Here is a 17,566-nt window from a genome sequence, read left to right on the forward strand (position 1 = left end):
TACTGTGAAGCGTGAGGGTGGAAACATCATGCTTTGGGGCTGTTTTTCTGCTAAGGGGACAGGACAATTGATCCGTGTTAAGGAAAGAATGAATGGGACCGTGTATCGTGAGATTTTGAGCCAAAACCTCCTTCCATCAATGAGAGCTTTGAATGGTTGACCAAATACTTATTTTCCACCATAATTTACAAATAAATTATTTAAAATGCCTACAATGTGAATTCCAGGATTTTTTTTTTCCACATTCTGTCTCTCACAGTTGAAGTGTACCTATGATGAAAATTACAGACCTATGTCATCATTTTAAGTGGGGGAACTTGCACAATCGGTGGCTGACTAAATACTTTTTTGCCCCACTGTATATATTACTTATGTATTGGGGATGTACAACGGCTGAACCTGTATCACGATATCACTGCTTTCTGTCAGCTGGTATCAAAAACGATTGGTATTTTTTTATGACGTCTGGAAAATCCGGAGCAGGAGAAAACTACATGAAATGTAAACATTTTGATTTCAAATGTAACTTTCCTATGATTATAATCAGAAAGGAAGGGAATTGTCAACACAGGCATGGAAAACACTTAACGTAAACAAAATAGTAAAATCACAGTGAGCGTTTAACAATAACATCTTAAAATGAAGGTGCAAAAAAAAAGGAATGTGCTTCATAAAGTGTAGGAAAATAGTGAAAAGTGTGAAGGTGTGAACATAGAATAACTTTTTCCTGCAGGTTTAGTGCCAGGAAGTTACAGCTGTGCTCTAAAGGGTAAGAACCTTGCTCTGACTATGGTCTGTATAAAAAAACAAACAAAAAAAAACATACAGTCCAGGTGACTTTTCCTCTTTTATCCACATTTTTTTACTTTCTCTTCTCACTCCATGCAAAGAATCAACAGCCGGACAACTTGATAGTTGACGCTGTTACCTGATTGACTGTTAGCGTGTCACTCCCACTGATCACTTCCTGCATTGCTCGGTTACCAGAGAGCAAGTGTCTTTGTTCATGCAACTGACCTTGCTTCCGTACTTCCCCTTCATTCCGACAAAGGAAAATAAAAGAAGTTTAATTGAATGCCTTTTTTGTGAAATCGATGACCTTGTCTATTGTGATATGAATTCATCCATCCATCCATTTTCTACCGCTTATTCCCTTTCGGGGTCGCGGGGGGTGCTGGCGCCTATCTCAGCTACAATCGGGCGGAAGGCGGGGTACACCCTGGACAAGTCGCCACCTCATCACAGGGCCAACACAGATAGACAGACAACATTCACACTCACATTCTTGTTTTATCACCTAGCCCTAATTTCTATCACCATTATATACAGTAATTATGTAATATTATTATATACAGCAGATTTTAGATATTATGTAAATATCAGCACCAATTACAAAGACCTTATGTAAAAGCGCTGAGATCGTAAGTTTGAAAAATGGCCAATTCATTTTGAATGGGGAAACTTGTCCCGGACAACTTGGAATTCCGGGAAATCTGTGTTTTATTGGAATTCGTCAAGGAAAAGCCTGTGATTCCCAAAGAGGCTGAACAATTTGAAGTCGGAACGGTTTTAATCGGGTGAAAAATTAGGAAGGTTGAGTGCGCCAAAATCTGGAGAAGAAGAAGAAGAAGAAGAATAAATAGACGATTTTTGGTGGAGAAAACCATATGTGTGAATGCTTCGGAGCAGTGTTTTTCAACCTTTTTTTGAGCCGAGGCATGTTTTTTGCGTAGAAAAAAATCCAGAGGCACACCACCAGCAGAAATCCTTAAAAAAACGAAACTCAGTTGAGAGTAAAAAGTTGTCCTCGCAATCGTTGGATATGACTTTAAACCGTAACCAAGCATGCATTAATATAGCTCACCAACCAGTCACATCGCAACGTAACTTATTAGGAGTTTTTTGCTGTTTTCCTGTGCTACAAAGTAAACAAAAACAGAATGCTGGACGACAGCAAAGACTTACTGTGGAGCAAAGACAATATACATCCAAATATGACATGACAATCAATAATGTCCCCACAAAGAAGGATAAAAACAACTTAAATATTGTTAAAAAAGTGTTTTAGTTCTTGTCTTGTGCTCCTATTTTGGTGGCTTTTTCTCTTTTTTGGGCGTTTTCCTGTCACAGTTTCATGTCTTCCTTTTGTGCGATATTTCCCGCATCTACTTTGTATTAGCGATCAAGAATATTTAAGTTGTTTTTATACTTCTTTGTGGGGACATTGTTGATTCTCATGTCATGTTCGGATGTACATTGTCTTTGCTCCACAGTAAGTCTTTGCTGTCGTCCAGCATTCTGTTTTTGTTTACTTTCTAGCCAGCTCAGTTTTAGTTTTGTTCTGCATAGCCTTCCCTGAGCTTCAATGCCTTTTCTTAGGGGCGCTCACCTTGTGTTTATTTTTGGTTTAAGCATTAGATAACTTTTAACCTGCACGCTGCTTCCCGCTGTTTTCCGACATCTACAAAGCAATTAGCTCCCTTATAGCTCACCGACCTGTCACATTACGCCGTGACCTATTTGGACTTTTTTGATGTTTTCCTGTATGTAGTTTTTTAGTTCTTGTTTTGGGCTCCTATTTTGGTGGCTTTTTCTCTTTTTTTTGGTGTTTTCCTGTCACAGTTTCATGTCTTACTTTTGAGCGATATTTCCCGCATCTACTTTGTATTAGCAATCAAGAATATTTAAGTTGGTTTTTATCCTTATAATCTTAGAGAAAAATGTAATTTAAAACATTTGTATGCACGTACAACACTTAAGACCTTCAGTATATCTGTATGTGGAATTAAATTATGGAATGGATTAAGCAAAGCGATCAAACAATGTACTAATACGATCCACTTCAAGAAACTCTTTAAGCTCAAAGTGTTGACAAAGTACAAATAAGAAGAACCACAACAAACATTCCCAATTTATTTTAACCATCCATTCATTCATTCTCAAAATAATCTTACGTATCTCATCATATGAAATATATCTTACTCCACCAATTATTATTATTAAATTATTATTATTTATTTATTTATTTATTTTTATTGTGATTACTTGTGGAGTGTATTGTGAATAAATTGAGAACAGGAAGTGAACAAAAAGTTTTAGCAACTGTTATGTAAAAGAAAAGGGGTAGGATTAAATAAGCTCTGCTTCTTCCTCCTCCTTTTCAAACATGTTGAAAAGAAAAACTAGAAATTGTTATGTATCATGTTGTATGCTTGCATGTTCGAAATAAACTCAAACTCAAACATTATTGATTTTCATGTCATGTTCGGATCCACATTGTCTTTGCTCCACAGTAAGTCTTTGCTGTCGTCCAGCATTCTGTTTTTGTTTACTTTTGTAGCCAGCTCAGTTTTAGTTTTGTTCTGCATAGCCTTCCCTGAGCTTCAATGTCTTTTCTTAGGGGCACTCACCTTTTGTTTATTTTTGGTTTATGCATTAGACAACTTTTTACCTGCACCCTGCCTCCCACTGTTTTCCGACATCTACAAAGCAATTAGCTCCTGGCTGCCACCGACTGATATGGAAGAGTATTACACGATTACTCTGCCTAGTCCTAGACACTCAACAACAACACATCTTTTGCAGACTATTAATACTGGTTTTCGAAACATATTTTTAACCCAAATAGGTGAAATTAGATAATCTCCCACGGTACACCAGACTGTATTTGTGGTTGAAAAACTCTGTTTTGAAGCATTCACACAATAATAAAACAATGGAGTGTTTTGAATGCTACTTTTGCATTAGACCCCTTCATGAGTAGCCATAAGTCAACCCTGCGTTTGAACCTAAAGTACATAAAATACACAATTAAAAGTAAAAAAAATATACTCCAAACATGATTCCTTGATGGCTGAAGGAGGCAAACTTTGCCGTCACGTTGCAGCTTAGTCGTTGATTTATTTTGTTCTGAGCCGCAGCGTCAAACCTGCACCAGTTTGGCCTCATCGATCACGCTGCAATAGTCCCGATCCATACCCTCTGACCTCTGCAACTACAACAAGGTCGCGCCACGGAGTAGTTCCGGCATCCTCATTGGCCGCCGAACAGCGAGCCCGGGGAGGGGACGGGCTTTTGACGGGGGGGAAGGGGCGGGGCGGCGGGGCGGAGGGGCTAACTGTGTCGGCGGCGCAATCGTCAGCCGGATGAAGCCGGTCCAATGAGTGAGCTCGGTGTGGCCTCTTGCAAGCAGGCAATTAATCAGTCCCATTGTCCAGCAGACTGGAAGAGAACCGTGTGTGTGTGTGTGTGTGTGTGTGTCCTCACTGCTTGAAACAAAGCGGTCACTTTAACAAGCTGGAAAAAAAGAACGAAAACTTTCACTTTATGTAAACGCTGAGGTTTATGACAGGGGCAAAAGATTTGCTTATTAAAAAAATATATATTTTTCCTGTAGGTTTTAATGCAACTAACAATAAAGTTTGGTATGTCTTTATTGTCATTGCACAAACCTGTTCAAGATGAGACAAACAAACAGTGTGCAGGGTTACAGAACAGGAACGCTGATGGTAAAAGATGGGAAAAAGGTAAATACGAGGGGAGGATGAGTAAAAAAAATACAATCGAGACTGGGGAAAAAAAACCTCCATAGCAAAGCACATATATATATTACAACATACATCTCGAGACTTGCAACAGAGGGGGGAGTGGGGGCTACGGTGGCAGGCTGCAGCTCTTCAGGTTACTCTCTTCTTTTTAAGACTGACATGAAAGCACACGTCGCTCTTGGCCTCGCCTCCATATAAAAGCTCTGTCTGCTTCGTTTTGTTTGACCTTAAATAAAAAAATTACCAAGAAACACATTTGTTTTGCTTTTTGCGTATTTTTTTCATTATTTAAAAAAATATTTTTCAACATGTCAACTATTTTTTACGTATTTTAAAAATATTTTAAAACAAGTAACTCATTTTTTAATTATTTAAAAAAATTGGTCAAAAAAATATATAAAAAATATTGCAATTATGCAAATACAAGAATTGCGAAATAGCTTGAAGTCCTGTTGGGTTTGAATCCCGACTGGTGTTGATGTAAAACGGAGGTGCTTGAAAGGAGGCTTGTTTACGCCGCGTTGACTTGTTGTTGTTTAAACACTGAGGTTTATGACAGGGGCAGAAGATTTGCCTATTAAAAAAAAAAAAAATTTTCCTGTAGGTTTTAATGCAACTAAAAATAAAGGTTGGTATGTCTTTATTGTCATTGCACAAACCTGTTCAAGATGAGACAAACAGTGTGCACGGTTACAGAACAGGAACACTGATGGTAAAAGATGGAAAAAAGGTAAATACGGGGGGGGAGGATGAGTAAAAAAAAAATACAATCGAGACTGGGAAAAAAAAACTCCATAGCAAAGCACATAAATATATTACAACATACATCTCGAGACTTGCAACAGAGAGGCGAGTGGGGGCTACGGTGGCAGGCTGCAGCTCTTCAGGTTACTCTCTTCTTTTTAAGACTGACATGAAAGCACACGTCGCTCTTGGCCCCGCCTCCATATAAAAGCGCTGTCTGCTCTGTTTTGTTTGACCTTAAATAAAAAAATTACCTCTGTTTTTCTTTTTGCGTATTATTTTTTTCATTATTTAAAAAAATACTGTTGAACATGTCGACTATATTTTACGTATTTAAAAAATATTTTCAAACAATTAACTCATTTTTTAATTATTTGAAAAAAATCAAGTAAAAAAATATATATAAAAAAGATTATTACAATTATGCAAATACGAGAATTGCGAAATAGCTTGAAGTCCTGTTGGGTTTGAATCCCGACTTGGGCCGATGTAAAACGGAGGTGGTTGAAAGGAGGCTTGTTTACGGCGCGTTGACTTGTTGTTGTTTATTTCTCCGCATGTAAACATAGTAGCGGGTGGGTGTGTCTGTGGAGCAGCCATATTGGTGGTGCATGGCGCCCATGTTCACACGTGGAAAAAGCCATCAAAGCCACTTTTGTGGAAGCTCCGACGTTGCATGTCACTCCGCTTGTTCGAGGGTTCGGCGCCGGGCGACTTTACGACTCCTCTGTCAACTTTGGTAAACGCGAAACCGCATTTTATCTTTAGCGGAACGAGATAAGATATGAAGGCACCCTGCTGGTATGTGGGAATGTAGCCACAGCATTAGGTACACCCACAAGGGCTTTTAATTGCAGCTCTCTAATTGGTCGATGCTTGGAACCGCCCCCTGCGTGAGGCAATGTTTTACCACCATCAAAGTGCTCTTTTCCCACGAGACAACGCGGTGGCAAAAGTCAGACCAGGTCTGAGAAAAAGAGGAAATTGTGTCGGGTTCTCACATGGAGGCCCCCCACCCTCCTTTTAGTATGCGTTAAGGATTAGGGTGTTGTCGGAGTCACATGTGCGAGTAAACAAAGCCACTTCCTGCAGCCTCGCGCCGCACATTTTTAGAGTCGGCGGGAGTGAGCATCTTCTCGCTAGTTTGTCTGAAGCAGGGGTGTCCAGAATGTGGCCCCCGGGGGCCAATTTACGACTAAAGCTTGCTTTTTATTGGCCCTGGATGAATTGTAAATGATACATTCATTAATATTGAGATATGTTATTGGCAGGGCAAGTTGGCTCCCGAAGATAGTGTTTTCTCACCTGGTTCCTCCGTGCTCAAACACTTATGTTATCACATGACTTTTGTCGTGTTTGAGCCTGGAATTATTAGTTTCTACAAAAAATGTTTTATGTTGAATACTTTGTGCTACATTTTCTATGTCTACAAAGTGCTGTAAACATAAAATGTGATTGGTTGATTGACCACAAAAAAATATTGCGATTAATAGAGATGTCCGATAATGTCTTTTTTGCCGATATCAGATATTGTCCAACTCTTAATTACCGATTCAGATATAAACTTTTAACTATATATACAGTCGTGGAATTAACACATTATTATGCCTAATTTTGTTGGATGCATTAAACAATGTAACAAGGTTTTCCAAAATAAATCAACTCAAATTATGGAAAAAAATGCTAACATGGCACTACCATATTTATTATTGAAGTCACAAAGTGCATTACTTTTTTTTAACATGCCTCAAAACAGCACCTTGGAATTTGGGACATGCTCTCCCTGAGAGAGCATGAGGAGGTAGTGTCCTGGAAAAGTTAGTGCTGCAAGGAGTTCTGGGTTTTTGTTCTGTTATGTTTATGTTGTGTTACGGTGCAGATGTTCTCCCAAAAATGTGTTAGTCACTCTTGTTTGGTGTGGGTTCACAGTGTGGTGCATATTTGTAACAGTGTTAAAGTGTGACCTGTATGGCTGTTGACCAAGTATGCATTGCGTTCACTTGTGTGAGTGAAAAGCCGTAGGTATTATGTGACTGGTATACCCTGGACAAGTCCCCACCTCATCACAGGTTTTGATTGCCTTAATCTTTTGTTTTAATGGGTTATTACTATCTATATTTTTTAAATGATTAAAATATTCTTAAAAATATATATTAAATATTTTATTTTCTAAATATATATTTTTTCAATTGATTTAATGAAACTTTTTCCAAACAAGTTAAACTCCAAAAGCTTGTTATGATTGCCTAAAAAAATGTTTATTTATTCATTTTATATGCCATCCATCCATCCATTTACTACCGCTTATTCCCTTTGGGGTCGCGGGAGGTGCTGGTGCCTATCTCAGCTACAATCGGGCGGAAGGCATTTTAAATGGATTCTTATTTTAAAATGTTATAATTAGGTTTAAAATCTTCCTAAAAAACATGTATTAAATATTTAATTTTTTAAATATATATATTTTGAAATCGATTTAATGAACATTTTTCAAAACAAGTTGGAGACTTGAAAAGCGTGTTTTGATTGGCTAAAACTGTTTTTTTTAAATTGATTCCTATCTAAAACAATTTTTAAATATGATTAAAATATTCCTACAAATATATATTAAATATGGTATTTTTTAAATGTATATATATTTTTAATCGATTTAATGAAACTTTTTTTAAAACAAGTTGGAGGCTCAAAAAGCTTGTTCTGATTGCCTAAACGTTTTTTTTTTTCAATTGATTCTTATCTAAAACATTCTTAAATATGATTAAAATATTCCCACAAATATATATTAAATATGGTATTTTTTAAATATATAAATGTATATTTTTATATCGATTTAATGAAACTTTTTCAAAACAAGTTGGAGACTCGAAAAGCTTGTTTTGATTGCCCAAAAAAGTTTTTAGTTTTTTTTATTGATTTCTTTTTTTTTTTTAAATTGAAATATGATTTAAATATTCTTACAAATATATATTAAATATTATATTTTTTAAATATGTATTTTTTTCAATCGATATATATATATATCGATATAGTTAGAGACTCAAAAAGCTTGTTCTGATTGCCTAAAAACGTTTTTTTTTTATTATTCTTATTTAAAACATTTTTTAAATACGATTAAAATATTCTTACAAATATATATTTAATATTGAATTTTTTAAATATATGTGTATTTTTGAAAATTACGAATCAAATAGAATTGGGATGAAAAAGAATCATGAATGAGATGAAAAAAAATGTTTAGTTTGTGATTTACATTGATTTTTTTTTAATTGTATTCAAATATATTAAATATTATATTTTTTAAATATGTATTTTTTTCAATCGATATAATGAAACTTTTTCAAAACAAGTTAGAGACTCAAAAAGCTTGTTCTGATTGCCTAAAAACGTTTTTTTTTATTATTCTTATTTAAAACATTTTTTAAATAGGATTAAAATATTCTTACAAATATATATTAAATATTAAATGTTTTACATATACATATATATTTTTCAATAGATTTTTGAAAATTACGAATCACTTAGAATCGGGATCAATAAGAATCATGAATGAGATGAAATAAAATGTTTAGTTTGTGGTTTACATTGACTTTTCAAATTGTATTCATCATGTATGTCATAAGATAAATTTGCAGGACACTTTGCTTGATTAAAAATGATTTTATTTTGAAGTTTAAGTTGATTTTATCGCACATTAATACATTCCTGGGCAGGCAAATGGCACCGATCCAGTTGCATGGTCCTTTTATTGCCTATTTTGTTCATTGAGCAAAAATAATAAAAGGATCAAGGATGTCCTTGATTTGCTGCAACATGTGTGCAGGGGGCACGGGGTGTGTGTGTGTGTGTGTGTGTGTGTGGGGGGGGGGGGGGGGGGTGTTCTATCTTGAGTCTATGTTTGGCTGCCATGTTGTAATTGTGGCGCGCTAATGATGTACGCACATTCTCCCCGTTAGTTTACAGGGAGCGCTCTTCTTTAATTTGCGAGTGGCGTCAAAGCCGGCAGCATATATCTAATTACTGGTGTTTGCTAGAAGAAACTATTTACACGCAAGGACACAAAGTTCACGGGGTGTCATGGTTTCAAACAAAAAGAGGATATCGTGGCGCGGGAATGCGGACGTCGAGCACGCGGACGTCTGCGAAGTGTCGACCAAAAAAGGCTTGTGTTGGGTTTTATTTTCGTACGCGGGCGGCGTAATTAAAGCTTCTGCCGCGTCCTCCCTTTTGGCCAAATGAGTGCATGAGGCCTCCATCTTCGATTTCCCCAAAAGTGCAAATGAAAAGGTATAAATGAAGTTTGTTGCCGTGGGAACTTTTTTGTAAACTTTGGTTTTAATTTGCATTTTTTTTAAATGGCATGATTTTAATTAAGACTTGCTGCATGGTCAAAAATTCCTTTTGGCATATTATTATTATTATTATTAGAATAAAATTTTTCAACACCAAAAATGATTTATAATTGGATATCACCTCATGTTTGTTTATAAAAAAAAAAAAATAAGGCTTCGCTACACATCTCAAAAACATTGCCATCCATCTGTCAATCAGCTGCGGATGTGGGATTATTTCCTTTTTCCTTCAAAGAATATGCTAAATATCTGTGTTTTAAATAGGGGGTATAAACATTAGCATGTAGCTAACATAGCTATGCTAGCATTGCTAATGTTCCTTAATGTTACGATGCCTCATGTTAGTTGAAAATAAAAAAATTGGCTTCGCTGCACAGCTCAAAAACATTGCAACCTTTCCGTCAGTTAGCTGCGGACGTGGGATTATTTAGTTTTTCCTTCAAATAATATGCTAAACATCTGTATTTAATAAGGGGATATAAATGTTAACATGTAGCTAACGTAGCTATGCTAGCGTCGCTAACGTTTCTTAATGTTACGATGCCTCATGTTTGTTAAAAAAAAGAAAGGCTTCGCTTCACATCTCAAAAATATTGCCATCATCCATCAGTTAGTTGCAAAAGTGGGATAATTTCGTTTACCCTTCAAAGAATATGCTAAACCCCTGCGTTTAATAAGGGGATATAAACGTTAGCATGTAGCTAACGTAGCTACACTTGCTTCGCTAACATTCCTTAATGTTACGTTGCCTCATGTTAGTTAAAAAAAAAAAGGCTTCACTACATATCTCAAAAACATTGCTGTCTATCCGTCAGTCAGCTGCGGACATGGGATTATTTCATTTTTCCTTCAAAGAATATGGAAAACATCAGCGTTTAATAAGGGGATATAAATGTTAGCATGTAGCTAACGTAGCTCTGCTAGCGTCGCTAACGTTTCTTTATGTTACAATGCCTCATGTTTGTTAAAGATAAAGAAATTGGCTTCGCTGAACAGCTCAAAAACATTGCCACCTATCCGTCAGTCAGCTTCAGACGTGGGATTATTCAGTTTTTCCTTCAAAGAATATGCTATACATCTGCGTTTAATAGGGGGATATAAACATTAGCATGTAGCTAACGTAGCTACGCTAGCGTCGCTAATGTTCCTTAATGCTACGATGTCGTTTGCGATAAATGCGCGGGACACCTGCCTTACATGTGTCAAAAGCGGACAAACATACAGTAGGGGATGGCATTGATGTGGCCCCATTCCCCCCGGGTGGATCTCGCGTGAGAGGGAGGTGCTGGGGGCGGATCGTTTTGCAATGCAGTCTGCTGAAAATTATGGAAAAGCGCCACTCCGCATAGTAGGAGTTGCCACAAAACACATTTTAAGATACTCGACACTTTAATGCTGTCTGGCAGCTAAAATGGATAGTGTATGCCCCAAATTTGCCACGTTTCATGTGTCAGGTAAACTGTGACGATTTGTCCTTATGGCATCAAAACAGTGACCAAATGACAAAAACACTTGTAGTTAGTGTCCTTCCATTTTAAAAATGTAACATTAATGTTTTACACTACAACTTATTAAACGATGACTTTCCCCTTCATTAAAAACGGTGACTTTTAACAACTTAATCTCATTAAAAATAGATTATTGTTATTATTATTATGCTCGTTAGCATTAAAGACGCAGACACACAAACCAGTGCAATACACCATTGTGAAACTTAGTTAAAATATGTATTTTGTGTTGTGTTGATGAAGAGACGTCTCAGTACAACAATTTTGTATGTTTTTACTGTCGCTCTTATAAACACACTTGTACAAATATTTACTGGAGCTTTTGAGGAAGAGATTAGCGCCATCATCCTACGCTCTTAAACTAGCCAAGGGGGGTCCATGTTGAGGAAATCCTGGATTTCTGACACCCGGCCTTACATGGCAGCACTTAGAGTAGCAACGCACGCTAGAAGAAATTGATTTTATGTTTAAAAAAACAACAAAAAACTGGCAGCTCTGTCACCCGAATTTTACAAAAAAAGTAACAGTGGTATGGTTTTACCTTAATGCAGTGTAAAATGGAGGACGTAGATTTTATAATAAAAATAAAAAAAACAAGCAGTTCCACCGCTGGAATTTTACCGTAAAAAACATAAGTGGTACTGTTCTTACATTTACAGTAACACACTGTAGATTTTACGGTAATAAAACTAGGCATTCAGGCGCCGGAATTTTACCTTAAAATAACCACGATTCCATTTTTACATTTCTCTTAATGCATCCTAAAGACGCCAATTTTACAGTAAAAAACAAAGAACAAAATTTTACAGTGAAAATAACAGTCGTATCGTTTTTATATTTACAGTAACACTATAAAAATGACGACATAGATTTTACGGTAAAAAAAACAAACAAGTACTTACGTCGCCTGAATTTTATCGTAAAAAAAAAAGAACAACAACGGTACCGTTTTTACATTTACAGTAATGCATCCTAAAGACGCCCATGTCAATTTTACAGTAAAAAAAAAACAAAACAAAAACTGGCAGCGTAGGCTTTCAAATTTTACCGTAAAAAAATAACAGTTGTATCGTTTATACATTTACAGTAACACTATAAAAATGACGAGATAGATTTAACGGTAAAAAAACAAGTAGTTATGTCGGCAGAATTTTATCTTAAAAAAAAAAACAGCGGTACCGTTTTTACATTTACAGGAATGCATCCTAAAAATGCCAGTCAATTTTACAGCAAAAGAAAACTGTCGGCCCAAGCGCCAGAATTTTACTGTAAAAAAAACAGTGGTATCATTTTTACATTTACAGTAACACTACAAACTGACGACATAGATTTTACGGTAAAAAAAAACACACAAGTAGTAACATGGGCAGATTTTCATCGTAAAAAAAAACAACAAACAGCGGTACCGTTTTTACATTTACAGTAATGCATCCTAAAGACGCCAATGTCAACTTTACAGTAAAAAAAATAAAAATCTGGCCGCATAGGCTTCCAAATTTTACGGCAAAAAAATAACAGTGGTATCGTTTTAACATTTATGACACTATAAAAACGATGACATACATTTTACGGTAAACCAATAAGTAGTTAAGTCGGCAGAATTTTACTGTAAATAAAACAAACTGAAGTACCGTTTTTACTTTTACAGTAATGCATCCTAAAGTTGCCAATGTCAATTTTACAGGAAAAAAAACAAACTGGCAGCCCAGTATGTATCGGTAAATGTATCGGTAAAAAAAAAAAAAAAGTGGTATCGTTTTATCATTTACAATAACACTATAAAAACGACAACATAGATGTTACAGTAAAAAAATAAATAGTTACGTCGGCAGAATTTTATTGTAAAAAAACAAAAACAGCGGTGCCGTTTTTACATTTACAGTAATGTATCCTAAAGACGCCAATGTCAATTTTACAGTAAAAAAAAATAAAAATAAAAATAAAAACTGGCAGCCTAGAAAAATAACAGTAGTATCGTTTTAACATTTACAGTAACACTATAAAAATGATGACGTAGATTTTACGGTAAAAAAAACAAGTACTTACGTCTGCAGTTCTGTCGCCGGATATTTTATCGTAAAAATAACTGTGGTATTGTTTTTACATGACTGTAAAAATGACAAATTACATTTTATTCAAAAAAAAAAAACTGGCAGTCCCATCGCCAGAATGTTATCGTAAAAATAACTGCAGTACCGTTTTTACATTTTCAGTAACACACTATAAAAATGACAACGTATATTTCACGGTTAAAGAAACCCAGCAGTTCTGTCTCCAGAATGTTATCGTAAAAATAATAGCGGTACTGTTTTTATATTTACAGTAACCCACTGTAAAAATTACAAAGTATATTTTACGGTTAAAAAAATAGCAGTTCGGTCACCAGAATTTTAGCGTAAAAATAACAGCGTTAATGTTTGCAATGTTAAAATGACAACGTATATTTTACGGGAAAAAAAAAAATTGCAGTTTGGTGATCAGAATTTTATCGTAAAAGAACAGTGGTACCGTTTTTGAACTTACAGTAAATTGTGTAAAAAAATAAAAAAAAACATTGAAAAGTTTACTTTCAAGTAATGGTGACTGAGCTGCCAGGTTTTTTGTTTTTTGTTTTCTCCGTAAAATCAAACATTTTTTTTTTTTTTTTTTTTTTACAGCGCGACATTAGCTTAGCGCAAAATGACAACAATCACGTCTTAGCTTGTTTGCATGTCCATCCCGTCTGCAGGAAGTGTTTTGCTGTTGTTCATTATTATTGTTATTATTATTATTATTACTATTGTTATTATTGTGATCATGACTATTACGTGTGAGACAGTGGTCCATCTTTAAGCTCCAAACAGCAAAGTGCTAATTTTAGCCTCCAAAGAGGATCCAAGAGGATAAATAGCTTGCTGCCTGTTGCCATATGGTCCTTCGCCCATTTATATTGTGTCAGGAATATTTTCACCCCCATATCCCCCACCCCCCACTCCCCCTCCCTCTCTCCCAACACACGCACAAGCACACACATACACACGCACACACACACTGGTTATCATTTGGAATGGGGACCAAGTTTTTGACCAAGACTTGTGGGGACCACCCTTTCTACAGGTTGTGGAGGAATAACATTTTTTTTGAAAAATTTGGCCGCTGCCCAGTTAGCTCATACACGTCTTTAAATCTCTGGATTGATGAAGTGATGTGCTGGTCATTCTTACTGGGGACCCTGGGGAAGTAGAGTTAATATGGTGAATGGGGACCAACATTTAAATAATCTTGCATAATTCACACACATTTGTTCGGGACTACTGAGGACCATTTAAAAAAAAAAAAAAAAAAAAAAAAAAAACTAACTAGTATACATGTTTTATGGGCCAAAGCTTAAAAATCATTTCGGCATCTTCAGAATAAATCTGACTATCATTTAAAAAAGGTTTCCCAAACAGGTCCCCATACTGTCAGAGGTCCCCTAAAGGTGACTGTGTAAACAGAGCGATGTCCCCACTAAGTCAGAACACACACACACACACTAATACACTATCTTATCTGTGTCATATAAAAGGCAGTTTAAGTTGCACTAAAATTGGAATTTTCCTGGAGGAGAGCACAGTGGTGGCTGCCTTTCATCCAATATGGCTTCCAGCTGCAAGGTAACAACGCCCCCCCCCCCCCACCCCCACCCCCAGCTCCCATCACCCCCTCATCTGTAATCTCCCACAATTTACTTGATATTCTCACTTGTAAATGTGAGCCTGCTGTGGAATAGAGATGAGTCCGTTCACATGGAAGCATACGCTCTCTCTCTCTCTCTCTCTCTCTCTCTCTCTCTCTCTCTCTCTCTCTCTCTCTCTCTCTCTCTCTCTCTCTCTCTCTCTCTCTCTCTCTCTCTCTCTCTCTCTCTCTCTCTCTCTCTCTCTCTCTCTCTCTCTCTTCTCCATTATTCTCTCACACGCTCGCCCTCAAATTGAAATAATTCAATTTATGGACACAGTTCCAGACCTCCCCGACTAAGACCATTATGCATGGACCCCCGCACCCCCGGCCCCCCTTCTTTTTCCAACAAAAGGACAGGGAAATTTAGCAGCCGGCTCACCAACCGGCACCCACGCAAAGCCAATTTCATGCCAACCGAGAACCCCCCGTCCTCGAGGATTGTTTTTATCATCCGATGTGGGTCGATGCTACTTTCATATTATATCATACTTTACCACCTCAACTTGAATAATCACCTGATGTTTCATACTCCTGACACTTGAAGGTGCAAAGATGACGGCAGGATTGCATTTTTTTTTCTGTACAATACTTGGGAATCCACGCCAGTGCTCAACGATACCACTTTTCGGCACTGTAGTGTGTGCTGATAAAAATGAACTATTTTTGTTGATAAACTGATTTTTTATTGCACCATTTAAAAATGAGCTGATCGTTAACTACCGTCCGGTTGTCATATTTTGTTTTATCATCGTGTTATCATTTGCAAATATTACATTTCGTTGCAATTAGTTGGATGATAGTAGTGTATAGTTATAGTTTTCTATGTTTATGTTGCGCTCTATAAAGTGTTTGTACTGTAACTGTTGTACTTACTAGGCACCAGCTGTTTGATTGTACAGCAGTTGTCGTTTTATTAAAACGTTTGGAGGTGTTGAAATCGCCGTGTAAAATCCCTGATGCTAATCAGAACCATGTCAATAGCAAAGTCAATGTATATTAGCATCAAGCTAGAGCATATATGGAAAAGTGGAGCCTTACTTACGTTGGTGTGTTTTTTTGAGTGAGTTTCTTTGTTGGCGTTGGAAATTGCAACATTACCGAAAGGTAGTTTGGCTGATTCCGCTTTCAGTGCTGCTGGAGTGATCGCCAAGTACTGGGCGTGATGTCACGCACAGCCTCGGTACTGTAACGTGGCGCCATTGGATTTTGCATGAATCTTTGCCCCGGTACAGCTTGCGGGATTAGTCAAAATATTACCGGATTTGATACCCATTCCTACTTGTTGATATATTTTAGTATTTTGAATTTTATATATATATATTTTTATATATATATATATATATATATAACATCATCTATATAAAATAAAACAATACACCATATAGGTGTATATATGAATCAATTATATAGGTGTGTATATATATACAAAAATATATTTATATATAAAATAAGTAAAAATATTGTGTGTATAAAATACTTTATATAGTTGTATGTATGTATGTATATATATATATATATATATATATATATATATATATATATATATATATATATATATATATATATATATACATGTATGTATGTATGTATGTCTTGATTGGATTATCCAGAGAATAGTGCTCGATACCGTGGTAGAGCGCAATATGTAGGTGTGGGAAAAATCACAAGACTACTTCATCTCTACAGAACTGTTTCATGAGGGGTTCCTCATCTCCTGATAATATATATGTATATATATATATATATATATATATATATATATATATATATATATTACATAAAAAAATACAGTACATAAGTGTATGTATATAAAAAATAATACATTTTATAGGTGTATATATAATATAAAAAATATATAGTTGTATAAATGAAATAAATAAATATAGGTGTATACATAAAATATATATATATATATATATATATATTTATATATATATATATATATATACACGTAGGTGTGTATATATAAAATTTAAAAATATATATATGTTATTTGTGTATGTATAAAATATGTGAATCTATTATATATGTGTTTATTAAAAATAAATTATTATATATTTGTATAAATATAAAATATATTCTATAGGCGCGTGTATAATATGAAAATATATATAGGTTTATATTTATGAAATAAATATGGGTGTATAAATAAAATAAATACAGTATACAAGTGTATACATATAAAATACAAATTTTATAGATGTGCATATAATATTAAAATATATGGAGGTGTATATATGAAACATATAAACATAGGTTTGTACATAAAACAAATAAATACAGTATAAAGGTGTATATATAAAATAAATAACTGAAAAAAAACATGCAATTGTTTCTTTCATGAGCCATATCTTTTAAATCTGTACAATTTCCAAGCAAAGTCGTATTCTTGTATATTTGGTGTGATCTGGGATGACGGAGGTGTGATAGTGTGCAGGACTGAAGCTTGACCCGTGCCTGACCCCGACCAAACATGCCCCCCTCCAACACCCCTAAGGCCGCGCCCCCCCCATGTGGCCCTTTTGACATGGATAGCCGCCATAGGGCCTTAAGTGCCAGATAAAGAGCTGGCTGAGCTGCGTGTTTAGAGGAGGAAAGCCAGGGCAAGATAACAAATACCTGTAGGTAAACACGAGGGGCGCTGGGGGTGTGTGTGTGTGGGGGGGGGGGGCTATGTTTTCATTGTGTGTTTGCAAAGCGACACAAGGACACTTGTGTCGCT

The 17,566-nt window shown here is 35.8% G+C and overlaps 1 protein-coding gene across 2 annotated transcripts in view; it reads left to right on the plus strand.

Annotated features, from left to right (window-relative positions):
• LOC133559489 (homeobox protein Meis1) overlaps positions 1-17,566 on the plus strand; it is a 232,265-nt gene that overhangs the window by 56,304 nt on the left and 158,395 nt on the right. The gene's annotated exons all lie outside the window — the stretch shown is intronic.

This window comes from Nerophis ophidion, linkage group LG09 (assembly GCF_033978795.1).
Source record: "Nerophis ophidion isolate RoL-2023_Sa linkage group LG09, RoL_Noph_v1.0, whole genome shotgun sequence".
Classification (NCBI taxonomy): Eukaryota; Metazoa; Chordata; class Actinopteri; order Syngnathiformes; family Syngnathidae; genus Nerophis; species Nerophis ophidion.